This window comes from Oreochromis aureus, linkage group 23 (genome assembly GCF_013358895.1).
Source record: "Oreochromis aureus strain Israel breed Guangdong linkage group 23, ZZ_aureus, whole genome shotgun sequence".
In the NCBI taxonomy this organism is placed as follows: Eukaryota; Metazoa; Chordata; class Actinopteri; order Cichliformes; family Cichlidae; genus Oreochromis; species Oreochromis aureus.
In genome coordinates, this window is record NC_052963.1 from 13,802,516 (window position 1) to 13,826,246 (window position 23,731).

A 23,731-nucleotide genomic window follows, 5' to 3' on the forward strand; every position below is an offset into this window, starting at 1 on the left:
AACAAGCCCTATTAACTTCTCATTAGTGATCATGGCTGACTACAAGTGTTAGTTTGTCTTCGCAGCGTAAAAAGGATTAGCTTAAAAGCACTTGTTGGATTGACCAATATTTAGAACAACGGAAAGTCCAAGGAACTCACTGTAAACCATTTTAAGCCATTTTTATACACTTACAGATTCGGTTCAAACAATCGTTTGTAATTACAAGTTGTTTGGATATGTTACCACTTTGCCAAGGACTGGAAGAAGACCCAAAGAGTTCCCCTTAGATCAGAGGGAATTTGTTATTACTGTGAACTGAGAGGATCCCAATCACAAAAAAGCCATTTGCTTCTGGAAAGACAGCTTTATGGGCAGACTAGACTATGACTGAGCTATATAATGACAACAGTATGTTTGGTGTATCAAAGGTGATCCTTTGAAATCTGAGAACACTGCACCAGATGTTAAGCATGGTGGTGGTAGGATCATGCTCTGTGGCTGTTTTGCTGGATGGAATAATAAAGAAGGAGGACTAGTAAAGTGAGTTTACAATCAGCCATTGAAACTGATAATCAGAGATAGAAACTTCTATATTCAGTGCTACTCCAAATCCTCATCCTCAACTTATTAGTAAAAGAAAACAAATTTCATTATATAATATGTTCTGATGACATTCAGTTGGATTTGATTTACACATCAGAGGCTTGGTCAAGTAAATGAACATGAAATAAAGAGCAGGAAACACTGCATGAGAAGTAATTCAAAACATGACTTTCCGTGAAGCCGTGCTGTCACACTGTGGCTAGCTAGCAAGTTTGTCAACCATCAGATGACACTACATCACAGAATTTTCGCTAACCACTTTCTTCTTTTCATGACCACAACTCAGAGTGTTTGCAGCCTGGTAATGCACCGTGTGCCAAAACTGTGAACAACTGAATCTGTCCTGAGAGCAGAAGAAACTTATATGAATGCAATAACTCTAGATGTTATCACACTAACGACATATGTTATAATGCAATCTTTGTGTAATTTAAAACTCTGAAGTCAAGGTTATAAATGGCCGTTTTTGACAACTTTTGAGTTTACCTTCATTAATTTCACTTTTACAAACTGCTTATTTTGCCTTGTTTGGTGTCATTATTTTCAGCACACCAGCATAAATAAGAATATACAGTTATTATTTGAATTTGACTGCATTTTTGATAGACAAACACAAACTCACGCACATTCACACGCACACACACACACACACACAAACACGCACACACACACACACACACACACACACACAAACACACACACACACACACTGTTAGATTTGTATTGTGATTGTCATTTATGCTTAGAAATATTTACTCATATATGCTTAGAGGTGTATAATCGATTGTGTAGTGATAGGAGGTTTGATCCTTTATAGTCTGCAACGGCATTGTGTGCATTCCAGAGTGTTCTGGTTTTCACACCCACACTCTGGGAGCATGGGAGAGGTTGTACCTTGTCTTATTGCTTTATGGTAGGATAAACGTATCTATATCTGTTTTAGGCTAAGTGCCTTTTGTTTAGATGGACGGCTCTGGGGAGTCTTCCTGGGGTCACAGTTTGACCCCCACACACGGATACACAGATACACACACACACACACACACACGGTATTCTTGGTTCACATGTATACCTATATAAGAGGTCATATGTTAATGACCCTATGCATATTCATGTAACCACAATAAAAGGAGTGCTATGGGGAACCTGGCTGAGAGTCTGACGGAGGTCAAGTGGGTGGAACGACACTTGGCTCCAGGCAGGTCTCCCTCATGCATGAGTACTACAAAGAACGTTGCCTACTTGTGTCTTGTTTTTGCTGTGTAGCAAATTGTCCTGAACGTTCCAGCGAATAGGTTTATGTTACAAACCTATCACACACACACACACACACACACACACAAAGCTACACTACACAGTCAAAAAATTCCAGAAATCTCTCAAATCTCAAAACTTGCTGTCAATGTCGCTGTTCTTTCTTTTGCCTTCACTCCAAGAACCCTTTTCCATAGCAAATGCCACATGCTGTCATATCATTTTGGCTGTCATGCTGCATTTCTGCCCCCACAATAGGAAATTGAAGTTGTGTTATATTTAAATTTTTTTTCGTTGCATCCTTAGAATATGCAGTTTTTACAGTTTCTTCTTTCACTAAAGGTTATTTTCAAAACTGGTATGTAGTTTGACGTCCGCATTTCTGACCCAAATTGAAACGAGACTCAGTGAGGGTTCGATGTCATCTTAAATCGATCACGTGATTTGGATGCTCTAGTTTGTCTGTAGACTCTAGAGGGTAATACGTTCTCAGTTTATTGCTTCACACCAGACAGCCTCCTGTAATTCAGAAAGCACCTTTAATGCTTCAATACAAATTAAGAAAGTAAATAACAGCCAGATGCTGCTAATGAACTGCACTTGATTAACTGTTTACCAGCAAGTGTGAGCACCTCTACGAAAGCATAATATTTGACAGTTAACACAATTATCATTATCTTCCCAGGAATCATGTCCCAGAAAATTCACGCCAGGGTCAAACTGTGGAATAGTCAGAAAAAGCTCAAAAATCCAAGGTTACATCTCAGACTCTACAGGCCTCAGTTAGCATGTTACAGTTTTTTCTGATTGCTTAAGCACATTTTTTGTAACTATTGGCTATTTTTGCAAAACTCTACACACAAATAAGAAAACCTGTCACCCAATTATCAAAACATTGTAGTTCTCTTGCAAAAGCGAACACAGCTAGATTAACTCTTCACACCTTCGTAAAAATGGTGTTTTCGTATCAAACAGTACACACAAGCCACCATCTACTAAGCACACAATGTGCCACCTGCACACTGATGGTATGAATACAAAACACATCTGGCTTTTTGTCAATTTGAGGTCACACTTTTGTCATAGTGTCATGTAAACATACAAGGATCCAAACTTCAAGTATTGGTGTTTATTCACACTCATCAAAACCAAGACAAAGTCAGAACACAAAATAGGAATCTCACAAAAAAAAGGGAAAAAAAAGACAATCAGCCTACATCATGTCGTCTTTCTGGGTCTGGCCACAAAATTTCGTCCACATCGCATGCGATATCCTCCAGTCCAAGGCACCGGGGAAAATATCTCCTTGAATGCCGTATCCAGGCCTGACATGATGCCTGGTCAATATCTCCACATGCCTCCTCCATTGCCTGTAAAAGGGCTACCTGTTGATGAGGATGACGGTCGTACACTTTCCAGCGCCAGGCAGAGAAGAACTCCTCGATGGGATTTAAGAATGGAGAGTATGGAGGGAGGTTGAGTGCCATGAAGGATGGGTGGTCTGTAAACCGGTTGCGGACCAAAGCAGCCCTATGGAAACTAACATTGTCCCATATGATAACATATCGGGTCTGCTCTGGTCTCTGAACAGTGAGCATGTCATGCAAGGTGTCCAGGAATGCAATAATGTGTGCAGTGTTGTATGGGCCTATGGTTGCATGATGGTGAACAACACCATTTTGGCTTATAGCTGCACACATGGTTATGTTACCACCACGTTGTCCTGGGACACTGATGATGGCACGGTGTCCAATAATGTTCCTGCCACGTCTCCTGGTTTTACTGAGGTTAAAACCGGCCTCATCCAAAAAGTAGCTCATGTCCCATTGCATCTGCTTCTAGTTCCATCACTCTCTGGACAAGACAAAACAAATGCAACACATCAGGCCCATGCACAGCACTACAGTATGCACTTTCAACCAATGACACTAGCTTACCTGCACATAGTCATATCGCAGTTGCTTTACACGTTCTGTGTTTCTCTCGAAAGGAACTCTGTAAATTTGCTTCATTCTTATTCTGTGGCGGCGCAAGTACGACTTAGTGCAGAAATGCTTGCACTGTATATTTTGAAAGATGGTGTCATTATCAATTACGCGCTGCTGTATTTCGCGCAGTCTTATTGCATTATTGGCAATCACCATGTTCACTATATGGGTCTCTTGCTCTGGAGTGAACATTCTGCCTCTGCCCCCAACATCTGGACGTCTAGCAATTCTGTAAAGTAACAATTTCAGTATTTTTGCATGTATGGTACTGTTGTGTTTCTCATTAGAGTATGGCAGTGCTACAAAGTACTTACCAATTCTCATTTCGAAATGTCCTAATGATGCCTGCCACAGTGTAGCGGCTCAGTTTAGGCTGAACCCGTTGGCCAGCTTCCCTCAGGGTCATCCCATGGTTGATGACATGGTCCACTATTGTAGCTCTGATGTCATCAGTTATTCTGTTTCTTACTCTTCTTACCCTTCCTCTTTCCCCTCCTCGTCCTCTTCTTGCTCCTCCACGTCCTTTTCCTCCAACTTCTTCACCTCCACGTCCTCCCCCTCGGCCTCCTCTGATTCTCACTCTTCTCACTCTTGCTGCTCCTTCCATTGTACTCCACATAGACAGCTTACCTGTGGCCTGTTTATAGTGCTTAGGCTGATTGCAAAGTGGACTAATTATCTAAGACAGTTTTCACATGTGAAAGTGTGCCAGACAGTTGGCAAAATAGTGTTAATGATAGCCATACATGTGTATAATTTTGCTAGGAGTGTGTTGGAAATTTGGTAATTGAGTGTAAGCAGTGAGTTGTGTTCAAAGTTCTGCAAAAAGAGTGTTGTGCAGTGAATTGTGCCTACAGTTTTGCAAAGTGTGTCTTACAAAATGGCAAACTGAGTGCAAAGCAGTGTTTATGCTTTTAGTTTTGCAAACTCAGTGAGTGGTTTTGCTATAAGTATTAATAGTTTTAGAAATTGTGCTATGGAAATCACAGTTAGGGTTTAAGCATTCAGAAAAAACTGTAAATGTTAAAGTCCATGACAGTACAATTAGAAAAAGGTTGAATAAGTGTGGCTTGTTTGGAAGGGTTGCAAGGAGAAAGTCTTGTGCAAGGAACAGTCTTGTCAGTGCAGGGAACTTAAGAGAGCTGTACATAAATAAATGTCACAAACTTCAATGATCTGAAGAAACAATGTAAAGACGAGTGAGCCAAACATCCTTGTGAAACACTGATAGTCATACAGAAACAATTTGGTAACGCTATTGCTGCTGAAAGGTGGCTCTACAAATGACTGAATCATGGAGTGTTCTTAGTTTTTCAGAGTATGCTATAGATTCCTAAGAAAACAATCTTTTCCACATGACTGTATGTATGTTTGTTTTCTTCTGACTGTGCTATGAGGATTAAGTTAGGATTTTCTTAACAGTGCAGCAGCAGCTTGAGAATGCTGCTTGGTTAACAGGAAGTTTTAAAAGACCTGATCAAATGTCTTACTGGAAATGTTTGATATCTTCAGTCAGCTCCGTGCAGGTTTCCCCAACCTGTGTTTGAATTCAGACTTTACATGACAGAATTGACAGCATTGACTTGCTGCTTAATTTAAAAGTAAAATAGTTCAAGGTGTCCTTGTTGGCAGTTCGTTTGTAATCGGAAGGTTGCCGGTTCGAGCCCCAGCTCCGACGGTCTTGGTCGTTTTTGTTGGGTCTGTGTTTCCACAAGCCCCGCTAGTTTAGAGACTTATTCCTCATGAAGAGCACAAGACATAACAGAACATCTTCAACGGGTTTTTTAACTCACTAACGAGGGAAGTTTGGGTCAGAACCAATCCTTCAAAGAGCAGCTCGTAGCCTTTTTATTGACATGACAGTTACAAAACACATCACAGCACAAGCACCTCCCTCCGTAAAACCCCTTGGTTACAAAGACAAGGCACTATGTGTGTGTGTGTGTATGCATGTGAGAATGTGTGTGTGTGTGTGTGTGTGTGTGTGTGTGTGTCATGGGGGTGTGTTTGTGTGACCTCCTGCTGACCGAAAGGGTCATAAAAGCAGGAAGCTTACAACACAAGAAACAGATCTTTCAGACAGGATGTATCTACAATAAAACCTCCCCCAGCACAGAGTGGCTGGAGAGGTGGTCAGAGACAAAGGAATGTCTTGATCCTATAGATTGAACTCAGACTTTACAAATTTAAGAATCACAATTACAACATTCAACAATTAGACTTAACAGTTTTGTCCTTGGGCAAGACACTTCACCCGTTGCCTACTGGTGGTGGTCAGAGGGCCCTGTGGCACCAGTGTCCGGCAGCCTCGCCTCTGTCAGTGCGCCCCAGGGTGGCTGTGGCTACAATGTAGCTTACCATTACCAGTGTGTGAATGTGTGTGTGAATGACTGAATGTGTAAAGTGCTTTGGGGTCCTTAGGGACTAAGTAATGCGCTATACAAATACAGGCCACTTACCATTTAATGCAGGTTATCTTTAGAATGTAACTCCCATTGCTAATAAACGAGGGACCACTGTATATATTTTTTTCTTATCTGAAGTTATTCTTTTTCAAACAAAACTCAAATCACAGCCTAATAAATCAACTTATAAAAGAACCGGGTTGAAACTGATTTCGTAACACATAATGAATTATATACTTTTTTTGTTACTTGCATTTTACTTTCATTGATATATTTTTTATGAATTTGCTGTCTCTGTTCTATGTATCATATGGCAATAAAAGGATTTTTTGAGAAAATCTCTTTTGAATCTAGTTTTTATATGCTGAATTTCATAATAATATTTATAATATTTTATAATATTTTTATAATAAGCAGAAATCTAACCCAAACAAAAATGGTAATATAACCCATACAATGGGTTCTGACTTTCAACTCAATTTTTGGTAACCTCAACTTCAAACATTGGTCAATTTCACTTGAATTTTTGGTCAATTTAACCCAGTGTGCTGGGTCAAACCAGTAACCCAACCCTGTTAAAATGAAGCAGCGTTGGCTCGGTCCATATTTGACCCAGCGTTGGGTTACTGGTTGGGTCATTTTTAACCCAGCATTTCTAAGAGTGTACATAAGGCACACTGGATTATACGGCACACTGTCGATTTTTGAGAAAATTGAAGGATTTTAAGTGCGCCTTATAGTGCAGAAAATACAGTACTTTGACATACAGAGTGGAGGACCCAGGAAGTGAAGCAACAACCTTCTGATTGGTAAACAACCTGCTCTACCTCCTGAGCCTGAGTTTTATTCATCAGCAACAAAATACTAGAACAAATGGTTCAGAAGCAGCAAATAGTTTTTATTGAGTTTGCTTTTTTTGCTGTTTGTTTATTGTAATTGAGGACAAAATATGTACATGGTGGATTCTAATTATACAAGTATATCTAAACACTTGATGTACGCAGCTGCATGAAGAGCACATGAGTTCGTCACCTGTTTGTTGAACTACAAACTTGTGACCAGGAATTCTTTCTTTTTTTTTTGCCTATAGTGTGTTATTTCACATAAAGTGATTCAGAGTCATTCATACCAGAGTAACCAGAGAGGATAATATATTTTTAAATATATAACTTTCTACAGGACTGAATATAATATCTTCATTTAAAAGTCCAAAGCCTCTGAGGATTATCCAAGTATTTATAACATTACACAAAGCAAAGGTCTCATCACAGTGTTCATGAAGGGTTTATCCATCTTCTGGGGCGGGCCTACAGAGGAGCTCTGAAGATTTCCCTGTGAGGGAGCTGCTGGTGAAGAGCATGAGGTCCTCCTTGATCAATACCATGAGCTTCAGTCTTTCTGATGTTTCTGAAATGATGGGTGGGTCTCAGTGGGTCAACAGAACATCTGGCACAGGACAGCTGTGATGAAATAATAGTAAGAACTTTCTCCAAACCTCTGGACCCAGAAAACCCAGCTTGGTCCTAATGGGCTCCCTCACTAGTTTCTCCCCAGGGTGAAAGTAGCTGTTGATATAATATGGACTCTATTATTAAATGAAATGAACTTACTCTGCGAGGCTCCTGACCACGGTAGCCGTAATGCTCCGACAATCCATCAAGCAGTGCGGCTTCGTAGCTTATCAAAGTCGTACTAAAACATTTTTTGACAGATTTTTGGGTGCCGTGTACCACATTAAATCGGTTCGCGGTCAGTAAGCACAAGCAGAATTCATACATAAGGTGCACTGGATTATAAAGAGCACTGTCGATTTTTGAGAAAATGAAAGCACTTTAGTGTAAGTTTATAGTCAGAAAAATACACTATACAAGTTTTGTAAGGGGGTTTGTTTCGGGGCAGGAGGCTGGGAGACTTCGCGGTCTGGGATAACACACACACTCTTCATTTTGCACTTCATGGCGTTGTTGAAAATGGTGAAAATACTAGTAGTGCTCCAACCTTTAGGACACTTTCCTGACATTCTCTACAGAATACATTATTCTGCTGCTCATCTGACACTCCAAATAATAGTAATAATAATAACAGTAATCTCCAAATGTTTTCTTTTTACCAACCAGCTCCTCTTTGAAAGCTGCCACGTCCATCTTGTGCTGCCTGCAGATGAAGCGATGGGGGAGGGGGAGTTGTGTTCAGGGAAGAAGAGAGGCGAGGCAGAGTAACGTTGCGTAGAGACAAAAGTGGACGAAAGAGAGGCAAAATTCCGGCTCCACAAGTATAATTATAGAGTAACATATACTATATCGATATAAACGATATTGTCACATCTCATATCTCATATAAAAATATATTGATATGTTTAAAAGCTCGATATATCGCCCAGCCCTACTACTGAAAGTCCTTTGTTAGTTGTCTCTGCTTATTCCCACACATGGAGCAGTTAGAAATACAGTGCAGTCCAGATGAACTCCATCACTAACTCTGACCTCAGCACTAAGACAAAATCTGTGGCTTCTTTCTTCATCAATGATTTTAAAACCAGCGAGTGTTTGTGGTTTTACAAGAGCTTTGTTTTAAGTATAAAAAAATTCTCTGGAGCAGCAAGTTTTTTTTTGGAGATTATTTATTGAATGCTGAAAGACAAGTGATGACTGTGATCTGAAGAATTTCAAATCTGAAGAAATCCAAAGCAACATCTTGAAACAATGATAGAAAGATCACAGTGAGTACAGAGCAGCTTTAAAATCAACAGCAGCATTCGAAGTGTACAGGTTGAAGACCACTGCCAATTTTCACACATGCAATTTCAATATGCTTCTTTATCTTTACACCTTTGTATGTTTTTTTGTCATATTGCAGTTTGCAGTACAAAATCTCCATCTCTTCAGAGCTTCTATAAAGATTGTCATTTTTATAAACACGTTGTTTTTCTGTACAAATATCTTTAACCTCTTCAAAAGTGCTAAAGATGAAGGTGTTTCTTTCTTTATTGTTACCATTAGCATCTTTGATGTTCTTCTTGCGTATTAGTTCATCACATGACTCTTTTGTGCCTGGTTCGATGATATGCTGGTCTTTGAACATTTCAACACGATCTTCATCACTTTCTTGTGCTGATCTGCTAAAATAAACGGACAACATTTTCGTGTCTGGTTCCATGATACGCTGGTTTTTGAACTTCTTAACATGATCGTAATCCACACAGAGCACAGTGACAGAGAACACCACCATCAAGAAAATGGAGAGCTTCATATTTCTATTTTGAAGACAAAAAAAAAGGGAACACTGATAAGGATATGTAAAGTAGTCGTTTTTTGTGTGTGTGTGTGTGTGTTTCTGAAACATTTTACCATTTGAACATGCTTACACATTAAAACATATTTAAAATACACATTTAATATTACAAACTGGATGATCCCAGTTGAATGAACCAAAACAACAACTGGTAAAGATGTATTACTTTTACCTCTTTCTTCAGTTAGCAGAGTGATTGGTTATCTTAAGCAAGTGCAGTGTTTGGTGGGAGTCGGCTCTCTGACGCAGGGATCAATGAAGATCTTCAGGGAAGGAAATGATCTGTAATGTCAGATTAATTGCTATGACTTAATAAACTAAATGGGTGAATGAACAGCAGCTGCACCTGAACCAGTTGACTAGCACTCTAATTTCCTAGCTTCAGGTTTTACTTCCACTGTATCGTTCTGTCTGATGTGTTTCTGCCATGTCTGCCACATCTACAGGAGCTCACAATAGAAACTTCAAATATTTAGGTGTTGAGGTCAGTTGGCCTGTTTACAATGTTAACAACAGCAAATAGAACTTTTTTAAAACTTTGTTTTCCTCTACTTGTGCTACAAAAGATTACAAGATAACATATTATATTCATTATAATTATAATTTAAGTTTAAATAAAGTTTGAATTTCTTTATATTTTTTATTATATTAATAATGAGGTTTGTTTAGCTTTGCGCCAAAATAGATTGTAGAAATAGGCTTTAAAATGCACTCAGAGTCATTCAAACAAGTACATTTTAGAGATGTTATTTTCCTCACTTTTGAGTAAAGAAGTTGAATCAGTTTCTTACAGTTTACTAGACTAATTTTAACCCAAGCACATGTACTTGCACTTAAATGATAAAAATATGTATTTTACCACATCTGCACTCAAGAGAAATTGGACAAACTAACATCTTTTTAAATATAACAATTGTTTTTAATACTCGGATGAAAATGATTTGTAGTTAATCGTGACCTGAAGTTATATTACACTCAAGTAAAAGGTTATGCAAAAGCAAAGAGACATAAAATCAAAGTTAAAATATAACAAGTCTAAAGACTGAACTGTGTCGAGCTGAGGATCACTCAAAAAGGACCATAAAAGAAAGCCAAGGGACAAAGGTAAAAATGAACCACAATTTCCAAGTCAGCCCTTTTTATACTACACATCTACCTTAGCCATAAATAGATTCAGCGCACATAGCAGCAGCTTAGCACCCACATTTCCTGTCAACTTCGTGTCTTTGAGCCCATATATGGCACATATACATCAACATGAAGCGCTACACAAACATGACTGCAAAAGAACAACTTGTACGGCCAAATATGTAAAGATATGAGTCACTGTCTGTGCACAGTTTTAACCATGTTTGGTTTAATACTTAATAGCAAAAGGTCATTGAAGTTAATTAATGCACCACACATAATAAATATTACATGAAGCTTATAATAAAAATGTTCCTTGTAATTATGTTACTTTAATTTTACAGGAAATGTGTGCTACCCATTTTTTATTTTTTTTTGTGTGAATGTAGTGGCGTAAAGTTCACGTCTGGTCAGCTGGTCAAAATAGAACATGTTTGCAAAAGTGCTCCGATGTTTTCGGAGATGTCACTAGCTCAGCTAACAGTCAGTTGACAGAGTGTACCGAGTTCACAGCTCCGGTGTTCCAGCTTAAATGTTTTTACGTTAACCGGTTAGATTTGTGTGTTCCACATTTTGCATCTGCAGATTCTCATTTTCACCGAACGGTCGTCTCTTTCCGCCTGATCTTGTGTCTCTGTGTTTCTGTAACATAAATAACGAGCCGACATTTTCCTCACAACACCAGCGATCAGTAAATGTAGTTGTTTTTTTTTTCTGGAGCTCAGGGCTGCTGTAGCCTGTGTTTCCGTCACAATGACTGGCCTGGGATAAAGACGACAAACGGATTTAAACGGAGAGCGATGGACACCTAGAAAACTACAGAGCACTTTATCAGCGGCTGACATCCAGTCACCGGCACACAGCTTTAAATCCTGAGTTTTAGCTCTCAGTGGTTAAACACTGGACTTAATTCACTCAGGTTCTGTCTGTCGGTTCTGGCAGTCCTGACCCCCAGGGCCAAATGAATAATTAATTAATTGAATTTGTCATAAATATGTATTTAATTAATGTTAGTTAATTAATGACACATTTGATTAATTATTGACACATTTATTAATTATTTAACGGTGTATTTAATTAATTCATTTCAGCAGTCCTGGCATACAAAAAAAATTCTCCTCTTGCGAACAAAACCCCCCCCAAAACAAAACACCCCCTCCCTTCCCTATTGGTGTTAAAGCATACTTTGTCAAACAATCAAAGATTATATGGCAACATGTGGCATTTGGTTGTTTAGGAAGAGACGGACACATTTAGGAGTTTTGTGACATTTAGCGTGTTTGGAGTCTATAGTTAGTGTGCAGTTAGTGTTTAGTGTAGTCATTGTTTTGTTTTGTTTGTCAGTTATACTGATGAATGTCACAGTTGCTCAAAAAAGCCACCAAAGGCAGACTGCAGTGTAAATGCTAGGGGTGTGTTTGGCAAGAATCTGGCGATACAATATGTATCACAATACAGAGGAGACGATACGATATATTGCTGTACTAAGAGCCAGATGATATTTGTGTTTGTGTTAATTGTAGGAAAACTCACAGTAAACAGTCTAAACTCTTAAATGTTTGACATGAGCTATCTCAACTAAAATAGAGGGATACAGTTCACTAGAGGAAACAAGTTATTTGGATGTGTTACCATTTGGCCACGGTCTGCAAGAAGACCCAAAGTGTCCCCCTTAAGCTGTACGTACACTGTGTGATTTTTTTCAGTCGCGTTATTCAGCTCCTGCTCAACCCTGTACGATTGAATCGAAGGGGTTAGAAGTTCGTAGGTCACGATGCACGGTCTCACAATATGCGGCCCGATGCTTTGATGCAACCTGAGTGTTCACACTGTGTGTCTATAACGTGAACCTTATAACATAAAATCTGTCTCTCCTCTCTATCTTTAACACACACACACACACACACACACACACAGACACACACACACACACCATCAACTTTACAAACTTGCTAATGAAAAACATTGACCAGACAGCTGCAATTGAGCAGCAACGTCCATCCAACTCTTTTCACGGTTGTTGCGGTCGTGATAGTTTTGTGAGGCCACATCGAAAAGGCTCGGATGAGCTTCCCAACGTTCTACAAGTTGGGCCTCCATCGCTTGTGTCCAGATCACACACTGCACTGCCATGCTTCTTTGTCTTTTTCATTTCCATTTCTGTGTTTGTGCGTGCGCAGTGTGACAGGTTGTGTTAAATCGGGGTGACCAGGATTTCTAACAGGTTTGAAATTCTGGCCGCAACCATATGATTGCTGATCGGGAGCTGGTCGTGAGGTGTTACTTGCTTCTTGCTACCCCATGTGTACTACACGATATATGACACACGACTAAGGTGAAACTTGGGCCGATCCCCAAAACGGTTGCACGACTGAAAATTCATCTTAAATTGGGCCAAAAATCCCACAGTGTATGACCAGCTTTAGATCAGAGGGAATTTGTCTTTACTGCGAACTGAGAGGATCCCAACCACAAAAAGCCATTTGCTTCTAGAAAGAAAGCTCTATGGGCAGACTAGACTATAACTGAGCTATATGGCCACAATGACAACAGTATGTTTGGTGCATCAAAGGTGATCCTTTGAAATCTAAGAACCGTGTACCAGATGTTAAGCCTGGTGGTGGTAGGATCAGTGTTGCTTCAAATCCTCATCCTCAACTTATTAGTAAAAGAAAACAAATTTTATTATATAATATGTTCTGATGACATTCAGTTGGATCTGATTTACACATCAGAGGCTTGGTCAAGTAAATGAACATGAAATATAGGGAAGAAAAAACTGCATGAGAAAACATTCAAAATGCGACTTTCCATGAAGGCGTGCTGTCACACTGTGGCTAGACTGAGGGTTTGTCAACCGTCAGATGACACTGCATCACAGAATTTTTGCTAACCACTTTCTTCTTTTCATGACCACAACTCAGCACCTTATGAGTGTTTGCAACCTGGCAATGCACCGTGTGCCAAAACTGTGAACAACTGAATCTATTCTGAGAGCAGATGAAACTTCTACGAATGCAATAACTCTAGATGTTATCACACTAACTAAATACGTGATAATGCAATCTTTGTGTAATTTAAAACTCTGAAGTCAAGCCTATAAATGGCTGTTTTTAATTACTTTAGAGTTTACTTATATATTTCACTTTTACAAACTGCTTATTTTGCCTTGTTTGGTGTATTTTTTTTTTTTTTTTTAGCACAGCTGCAGCATATATTTGCCTTCACTCCAATAACTTCCCCTTTTCCTGAACAACCAAATGCCACACTCTGGCATTTGGTTGCTGCACTCAAGCTGACAGTATTTGGGGAAAAAGCATGGGCTACATTATTTTTCACAACTCTGGTTTTACTTGATCCATCAGCACAATTTAAACACTTTAATGTAGTTTGAAGTCTGCACTTCTTACCCAAATTGAAACAAGAGTCAGTAAATGTTCGAAGTAATCTTAACTTGATCATGTGATTTGGATGCTCCAACTTGTCTGTAGACTCTAGACGGTAATATGTTCCCCATTTATCACTTCTAACCAACTTCATTGCAATTCACAAATTGTTTTACCAGCAAGTGTGAGCACCTCTATGAAAGTATACATTTTGGCAGTTTGCTGGTCTGGAGTATTCAGCTGTGTGTCATAATCACAATGTCATAATCTTCCCAGCAAATTCACCCCAGGGTCAAACTGTGCAGTGGTCAGAGAAAGCTCAAAAACCCAGGAGCTACTTCTTAGACTCTACAGGCCTCAGTTAGCATGTTAAATGTTAAAGTCCAAGACAGTACAATTAGAAAAGAGTTGAATAAGTGTGGCTTGGTTAGAAGGGTTGCAAGGAGAAAGTCTCTTTTCTCAAAAAAGAGCATGACGGCATGGCTGCAAGTTTGGTAGCAAAGTTGCAAAGCATACCAGCACAAACACCTCATACAAGCTGTCAGCACAGTGGTGAAGGGGTGATGATTTGAGCTTGTTTTGCAGCTACAGAACCTGGGCCCCTTGCACCATTGAGTTTTCCATGAACTCCCCTGTATACCAAGTACTCTATAGTCAGAAATGTGTTTGCGACACACAGCAGGGCAAAGTTCCCAGAATGACTGAAAAAGACAAGAGTCAAGGTGTTGCAATGGCCCGGTCACAGTCCAGACCTCAACCTGACATTCAGTGCAGGGAACTTAAGAGAGCTGTACATAAATAAATGTCACAAACTTCAATGATCTGAAGAAACAATGTAAAGACAAGTGAGCCAAACGTCCTTGTGAAACACTGATAGTCATACAGAAACAATTTGATGACGCTACTGCTGCTAAAAGGCGGCTCTACAAATGACTGAATCATGGAGTGTTCTTAGTTTTTCAGAGTATGCTATAGATTCCTATGAAAACACTCTTTTTCACATGACTGTATGTTTGTTTGTTTTCTTGTGACTGTGCTATGAGGATTAAGTTATGATTTTCTTAACAGTGCAGCAGCAGCTTGAAATAAGATTTTACATGTTGTCCAGTTTCAGGCAAGAGAACTAAAAAGTGTGCTGAGGATAAATGATCAATTAGGCAGATGTAAATGAACAACAGCTAGAGGCTGGAGGCTCTGACATCACACCTGATGGAGAACCTGGAGAGTTTGTCCTCGCTCACCTACTAAATGGTAAATGGCCTGCATTTGTATAGCGCTTTACTCAGTCCTTAAGGACCCCAAAGCGCTTTACACTACATTCAGTCATTCACACACTGGTGATGGCAAGCTGCCCTGGGGCGCACTGACAGAGGCGAGGCTGCCGGACACTGGCGCCACCGGTATCTTGCCCAAGGATATTTGGCATGCAGCAAGGAGGCAGCCTGGGATCGAACCACCGACCTTCTGATATACTACACCAACATTACGGTAGATGATGCTCTCATCCACCTCTGACATCAATCCCTCGCCTGGAAATAGTTTGGGGCACTATGAGAATCATGTCCTTTGATCTCTCCAATGCTTTCAACACCATTATACCCACAATCCTGAAGGACCAGCTGGATTACACAGGTGTGGACCATCACCACATGGATCCTGGTGAGTCTTACCAACCACCCTCAATACACAAGTGCCCATAATTATGTGTCTGAATGGGAATTTTGCAGTACAGGTACCTCACAGCCCATATGGAAAAGATATATATAAATCTTATAAAGTTTGTATCTGTCTTGTGTGAAACTTGTATGAAAAGCATACAAGAGTAAAAACAGATATAAGATCCCTTGAAAAATCATATAAATGAAACTTGTATGTTTTGGATACTTACTAAAACAATATATGAAAGTGGCCATTTTCATGATAAAATCATATAAGCCTTATATGATTCACTATATGAAGTAGGCCAAATCTGATGCAAGTCTTTTATAAGTTTTTACTATTTCTTTTCCATATGGGAGGGAACAGACCTGACTCCATTTCTATTCACAATATGACTTCTCCTACACTTTTGATAAATGATTCCTGCAAAAGTTCTCTGATCATTCAGTAATTATTGGTAAATGGGGACCACGGGAAGTACAGAAGACTGACTGAGGACTTTGATGACTGGTGCCAGCAGCTCCGCCTCCAGATTAGCACTGGGAAAACCAAGACAAACATTCTCCACCTAAGAAAAGTGAACAGGGAATAAACATTAAGATAGAGGACTCAGAAACAGGGTGTTCATCTGACCAATAAACAGTAGCAGACACATCTCTACATCAACTGTTCAGAGGAGACTGTGTGAATCAGGCTTTATGGCCAAATAGCTAAGAAAACACTACTATGGAAGATCAACAAGCAGAAGAGATTTGTTTGGACCAAGAAACACAAGGGATGGACATTAGACCGGTAGACATCCATGCTTTGGTCTGATGTGTCCAAATTTGAGATCTTTGATTCCACCTGCCATGTTTTTGACTGATACAGAGAAGGTGAATGGATGGTCTCTGCATGCATGGTTCCCACCATGAAGCATGGAGGAGGAGGTGTGATGGTGTGGGGGTGCTTTGCTGGTGACACTGTTTTGGATTTATTCAAAACTGAAGTCACACTTCGAACCAGCATGACTACCACAGCATCCTGCAGCAACATGCCATCCCAACCAGTTTGTGTTTAGGACAATAAACCAAGAGACGTGACAACAGGACAATGACCCCAAAGACACCACCAGGCTGTGTAAGGGGTATCTGACCAAGAAAGAGATTGATGGAGTGCTGTGGCAGATGGCCCGGCCTCCACAGTCATCTGACCTAAACCATATTGAGATGGTTTGGGATGAGATGGACCACAGAGTGAAAGAAATAGAGTCAACAAGTGCTCAGCACCTCTGGGAACTCCTTAAAGACTCTTGGAAAACCGTTTCAGGTGACGACCTCATGAAGATCAAGAGTGTGCAAAGCAATAATCACAACAAAGGGTGGCTGTTTTGAAGAAATTAACATATAACATGTTTTGAGTTATTTTTAACATTTTGGTTTGCTACATCATTCCATATATGTGTCATTCATAGTTCTGATACCTTCAGTGAGAATCTACAATGTAAATAGTAACAAAAAATGAAGCACAATTTTGTCTTAACCAGGTAACTTTAGGGTTAGCTCTGGGTTTTATGTCCTACAAAGGTGATTTGCTTTTACTGGGGTATATTGCCATGGTAACTTGTGCTTTAGACCCAATCTGTCCCAGACTGGAGCCATATCTGAATTCTCTTTTTATATTCTGTCTTTACTCTTAAACTTTGCAGCTGACAGAAAAAAAACTAAAACCATCAGGAGCAGGTTAAAGTTCAAAGTTGTGGTTTAAAATCAACTCATTTTCACTGATTATTTTATTCACAGCATGTTTTAAGTGTAATGCAGAGTATTGCTGGGAAAATACATTTTTGCTTGCTATGGAATTAAAACTACTGAATGAAGCACGGACTGCATCTGGAGACAAACTAAAGTGATTCCACGTCTCTTCTGTTAGTCTGTGAGAGTGTAAGCTTTAACATTTGAACAGTGTTGGGAAGGTTACTTTTAAAATGTATTCCACTACAGAATACTGAATACATGCCCCAAAATGTATTCTGTAACGTATTCCGTTACGTTACTCAATGAGAGTAACGTATTCTGAATACTTTGGAATACTTAATATATTATCATGCTGTTTACAACTACATGAATGTCCTATTGCTGTGATTTATTACTGTTACTGAAGGTACGTAGTACCTAAACGTAGTAAAGGGACCTCTGGCTAATACGTCGGGTTCGTGTCGGGCTGGTAGCGAAAACTAGCTTTACTTTGTTGTCTGGGTCAACTTTGCTTGCGGGAGAGAGAGAGAGGCGTTGAAAGGCTGCTCCAACGGAACTTATTTTTCCGGAGGAAAACACGAACACAGTGTACAGTTGAGTCTTAATAGCTTACTTACAAATGGGCTCGTCAGGCACTCTTCTTGGCTGCAGTGGTTATTATTATATTTACATGCTTCCAGCTCCCGTTTTTGCTCCGTGACAGCTCGGACTTTTCCTTTCTCTCCCTCCCTCGCTCACAGACACATAACGGGTATGGTAGTCCATTCTCCCTGCAGCACGGACTACACTGCCCATCAGGCTACATTCTTTAGGGCCATGCCTGTAGCCCCTTCTGCCTTTTAGCTTAGCACAACAACAACAACAAAAAAGCGCTCTCTCACCCAGGAAACACGCAGAGAGAGAGCGCGTCACCCTGTAACCATGGCAACCGTAACGCTGCCGCCTGGAACAACAGAACACAGCTGTCAAACAAACCCAAACAATCCTGACCCGCGACAATATGAAACAGGGAAGTACCGCCGTGTATTCCATTTATTTCAACAAAGTAACTGTATTCTGAATACCACCTTTTTAAACGGTAACTGTAACGGAATACAGTTACTCATATTTTGTATTCTGAATACGTAACGGCGGTACATGTATTCCGTTACTCCCCAACACTGCATTTGAATGCGTCCAATCTGACGTTTCAGAGCTTTAATGTGTAGCAACTGCCTTACAAATAATAAATTCAAATTAAACCGTTTAATCCTCTCTGTGTGCTAAATGTTCGTTTTAATGCAGCATTAATCTCATTGTTTTAACAGTGCTGCATTTTACATTGTCTCTGATTGGAGCAGGCGGCACTCATCATGTTGTGTGCAAGAAGACTACAGCTGAACAACAACACATGACATATTACACCCAAGTTAACAAAAACTAAGCCAAATGCATTTTGTGTATTTTTCAAAAATGTAATTATTCTGATCGTTTACCTATTTTTAGACACATTTGTTTTATTTATGTAAAAATAATTTCAAACAGCTGCCTGCAAATATGCCTCTTTACCATAAAGCCAGCTGTGAATGACAACCTGCAGCTGCATGCTGTTGTGGTCACTGGTCGTCACATTAGGTTTTGAACCACAAACAGAGAAGTTTCTTAGAACTGGTGGGCTAGTGATGTAGGTATTGATGTAAATGATTGCTTAAGGCGGTGCTACGACAGTGTATAAAAACTGAAGCCCTCAGAGCCAAATGTTATTTGTTCTTCTGTGACTGAGGTGAACTCTAATCTGCTCAGGTAGAATTTAATAACAGCGTGTCTGAACTGTACTTGACTTGATCTCTGCTCATCTCCAGGCTTCACTTCTCATTCGGTAAGAACTTGTTGGCTTTTGTATACTTCCAAAAAAGAGAGAGAAATCACTCTCCTGCCACACTTATACTCACATTCACTATCCAGACATGGGCTTCAAAACATGCTGGCATCATCTGGGTTCTGTGAGCATGCATATAATGCATAAGTAATGCAATTACTGCATGTCGAGACAGAGGCCTGTCTTTATTGATTCATGTACAAATAAAGTTTAACTTTGATTCCACTTTCAGGGCATTTGATTCACTAAAGACATCTTCACCACCTGCTCTTCCAGACGACGGACTCGTGCCCGAACACCTGCAGGTTAACCAACCATCCACTGATCAGTAAGGTAAAAAATAAGGTATATATCCTCATTTGGAAAAGTGTGAATTCAAGCTTTATACATTTCTAATATAATAATTACATTTAGCAAAAGTGTTGTCTATTTATGATCACATCTATTATAAATATCAGTGCTAACACAGCTGTGACATGTATGAAGATAATATTTTGTTGTGATAGCTAAGACACAGGTACTATTATTAACTGCAGTCAGCCATTTACCTATGTACGGTTCAATGTGTGGTTGTAAGTAGAGAACTCTTAATGCCTTTAGGTCCACATCATAAATTCATCTATAAAAAAACAACAACATAAACAAACAAACAAAAAAACCTACCAAGGTTATTTAAAAGGCTTTAAATAAAAAACTCCCCTCCAAACTTTTAACAAATAACCAGAAACCTTTTTGATGATTTTCATGTTTTGTAAAAGCTAAAGTTAAAAACAACATATGAACCTTTATAAAGCATATTTTATTTATTTATTGCTAAGATTATACCAAGTTCTGATCAGCAAACTTTATCTATCATGGCTTTGTGAAAAGTCAACTGGTTTAACCTGGTGAATGCAGCCTTTTGTAATTATTTGGCACATAATATTCATAATAATGTCGGCATGTGAGCATTTGTATATAAATAATGAATTATTGCCTTAAAAAAAAGTAATATTGTTAAAAAAAATCCACAATATTATTGTTCAAAAAGTTATTTTATGCATCAAAAATTAGACTGGTTTTGATATTGAATTGTTGGAAGCTTTTATATTGATTTTGATTGATTTTATAATGTAATTATTTAAAAGGCTGAATTAAATTGAATATGAAATTCATTTGATATGTTTGTATTAATAAAGTAAAATGGTTGTTATTAGTGGTAAATGATTGAAGTTTGCTAGATGTACCTCAGAGCAACAGGAATTCCTTACGTACATATTGAACCGTAAATAGCAAAGTAGATGTGCACACGGTTTTCAAGAGTAGGTAGAGGGACCGTACACACGGCATAACGGTGTCAATATTAGACTGAAGGTGTGTTTCACAGACACAGACACTAACCTGCAGTCTTTACAGTGAAGACACACAAACATTAACCCGACTGGAACATCACTGTATGAAAATATATGATCTGTATTTGTCTTAGCTTCATAGTTACACTGTTTGAACTCAAATATTAAACCAAACAGGGGTAATTACCTGTCCAGCAGAGCTGTGTGTAGGCATCAGTTAGAAAAGTAATCAGGTCCTGATCTCCTCTCAATAGTCGCTCTGCTGACTCTTGTTTTATTTCCAGCTCAGGTTAACTCTGTCTGCTTCTGTCTTTTCCTTTCTTGCTGGTTCTGTGTCTTTTGCTCAAGTCAGCCCCCTCCGCCGGATATGCAGAGGGGGTCTGCGCTGTGCGTGCACCTCAGGTGTGCAGAAGCATGCTTCCGCTTTTCGGGGTGTTTCAGTTTCAAAAAAGAAGTTTCGAGAGCTGCCAAAAATTATGTGACAGTCATAAATCTTTGAAAAGTGGCTCTTAAAATGTCGGAAGCAAGAGAGAAGAGAAAAACAGAGTCGTGCTTGTGGCCTTAGTATGTGACTTTAAAGCAGCGGTCCCCAGTCCCAGTCCACGAGGGCCGGTGTCCCTGCAGGTTTTAGATGTGTCCTTGATCCAGCACAGCTGAGTTCTCCAGAGGCCTGGTGATGAACTAATCATGTGATTCAGGTGTGTGGACCTAGGGTGAGATCTTACAGATCTTAGCCCTCTCCTCTTTACAGAAACTCTCTAAATCCTTTAAGTTTCCTGACTGCCACTTCGAAAGTTGAAACTTCAGCTTCCTCCACAGATTTTCTACAGTACTGAGGTCTGGAGACTGACTAGACCGCTCTGTGACCACTCTGTGATCCAGTAGTATAGTCCTTCTCCATTAGTACATACTCAGATCAGCTTGATGTGACTCATTTTCCATGCCAATCAAGTACCACCTAATGTGCGTGGGGTCATTACAGCAAAGTGGCCAAATGTCTGTGATGTCATTCATATGCAACACGAACACCACAACAAAGGAAGACGTGGCAGGGGGACTGTAGACCTGAAGAAGGTCGATGATCTTGTATTGTCCCTGTAGACCTCAGTAAAAAGTCCTTTGAGTGCTCTTTGGTCTTGCCATGATGGTGTAGAAGTTGGAATGGAAAAAACTGATACTGTGGACAGGTGTGCTTTTTACACAAAATAAACTGAGATCAGGAGTATCTGTAATTGATTAATTGTAATCCAATCTGTGTGAGCAAGAATTCTGGTTTGGTTATAGGAGATCAAATACTTAGTTCAATCAATAACATGCAAATCAATTAAAAACCTTCATGTCATGTGTTTTTTTTCTGAATTTTGGTTGATATTCTGTCTCTCCATTCAAATCAAACTACCATAAATATCAGAGACTGTTCACTTCTTTGTAAGGGAGCAAAATTACAAATTAAGCAGGAGATTAAATAATTATTTCGACTAGTGACAATATTTTTGCTGCTTTAAATTCTTATTGTGGAAAATGTTCCTGTATTTCTTTCTCCAGGAAACAATGAGGATCCTGTTTGCCTGTTTGCTGCTTGTGATGCTCTTTTCCACTGGACTCTCAAAACTAGCTAATCGTCAACTCAAATGGCCGCAGAAAGAAACCCGTTATGAAAAGTTTTTACAACAACATGTAGATGCTAGTATGACTGTGGAAAAATGTGATGAAGAAATGAAAAAAAAGTGGATCTACAATGTTGACAACAGTTGTAAGTTTACTAACACGTTCATCCTTAGTAATGAGAAACAGGTCAAAGACATTTGTAAACGCCAAGGATCACCTTATGATACTTCCCTTACAAAGAGTAAAGAAAAGTTTAATATTGTTATATGTCAACTAAATAATGGAGCCAGGAAACCCAACTGTCAGTATAATGGCAGACTTCACAGTAATGTGAGAGTTGTAGTCCAATGTAAAGGAGGGTTACCTGTGCACTATGCAAAGCACATAGAGACTATTGAATCCAATAACGCAACTACAGGAAAGATCCCCATGGACTCTACTTCTGTACCCACAAATATACATGTCTGAGATAACAAAGGAGCAACATTTATCATCAGCTCTAACTAAAAGTGACTGGAAACATCTTCCATATTATAGGTTTTTACTTGAGCCTGTCTTTTAAGTGCATACATGTTTTGCATGTGTTCAACTTCTATTTCCACACATATTGTATGAAAAACAGTTAAACGATTTTTTCTACAATGCTGTAGAAATGCATGTAGAAAAAAAAACATATTAAATGTAACTGATAAGAAAAAAGACAAAGGAGTAAAAAAACATGAAATTTGTTATTTGGTTCTTTTATCATCGATACTGATATATTAAGATCAGTGACCACAGAATACAGATGTATGTACTACAGTTATGTGCTAAAATAATGTGAAAGGTGATTTTGGCGACTCTTGGATCCAGCTTGCTTCTAATAAATGATTTATTGTCTGATCACAAAATAAATGTGTAAAAAAAATGTTCTTTGAACACTTCAAACATCAGGACTCACAAGTTGACATGTCTTTGCTCAGTGCCCTGTGTGTTTTTTATATGATTTTTTGTTGTATTGACAAATTTACTTGTTTAATTAGAATCCACTATGTACTTATTTTGTCCTCAATTACAATAAACAAACACAGCACAAAAAAGCAAACACAATAAAAACTATTTGCTGCTTCTGAACCATTTGTTCTAGTATTTTGTTCCTGATGAATAAAATTCAGGCTCAGGAGGTAGAGCGGGTTGTTTACAAATCAGGTTGTTGCTTCACTTCCTGGCTCCTCCACTCTCTATGTCAAAGTACTGTATGTTCCACACTACAAGGCGCTCTAAAAATCCTTTAATTTTCTCAAAAATCAATTGTGCGCCTTATGTATGAATTCTGGTTGTGGTTACTGACCTGGAACCAATTTTATGTGGTACAAAATCTGTGGTTCAAAAATCTGTCAAAAAAAGTTTGCACTACGACTTCGGTAAGCTACGAAGCTGCACTGCTTGATGGATTGTCGGAGCATTAGGTTATCGTAGTCATGAGCCTCACAGAGTAATCTGGGTCCAAAACTCGGTCGGCT

The 23,731-nt window shown here is 39.2% G+C and overlaps 2 long non-coding RNA genes across 3 annotated transcripts; one reads left to right on the top strand and one right to left on the bottom strand.

Annotated features, from left to right (window-relative positions):
- Positions 1 to 8,834: 8,834 nt before the first annotated feature.
- Positions 8,835 to 21,234, bottom strand: LOC120436123. The gene is made up of 3 exons (XR_005610158.1): positions 20,809 to 21,234; positions 9,696 to 9,805; positions 8,835 to 9,485 (listed from the first exon to the last, which is right to left on the bottom strand). It is a non-coding gene; the product is annotated as an uncharacterized LOC120436123 (long non-coding RNA).
- LOC120436119 lies at positions 19,178 to 23,342 on the top strand. Of its 2 annotated transcripts, none has more exons than XR_005610155.1 (3): positions 19,178 to 19,290; positions 19,523 to 19,635; positions 22,167 to 23,342. It is a non-coding gene; the product is annotated as an uncharacterized LOC120436119 (long non-coding RNA). The 2 variants fall into 2 exon arrangements; XR_005610154.1 differs by having other exon boundaries at positions 19,523 to 19,623.
- The last annotated feature ends 389 nt before the right edge of the window (positions 23,343 to 23,731 follow it).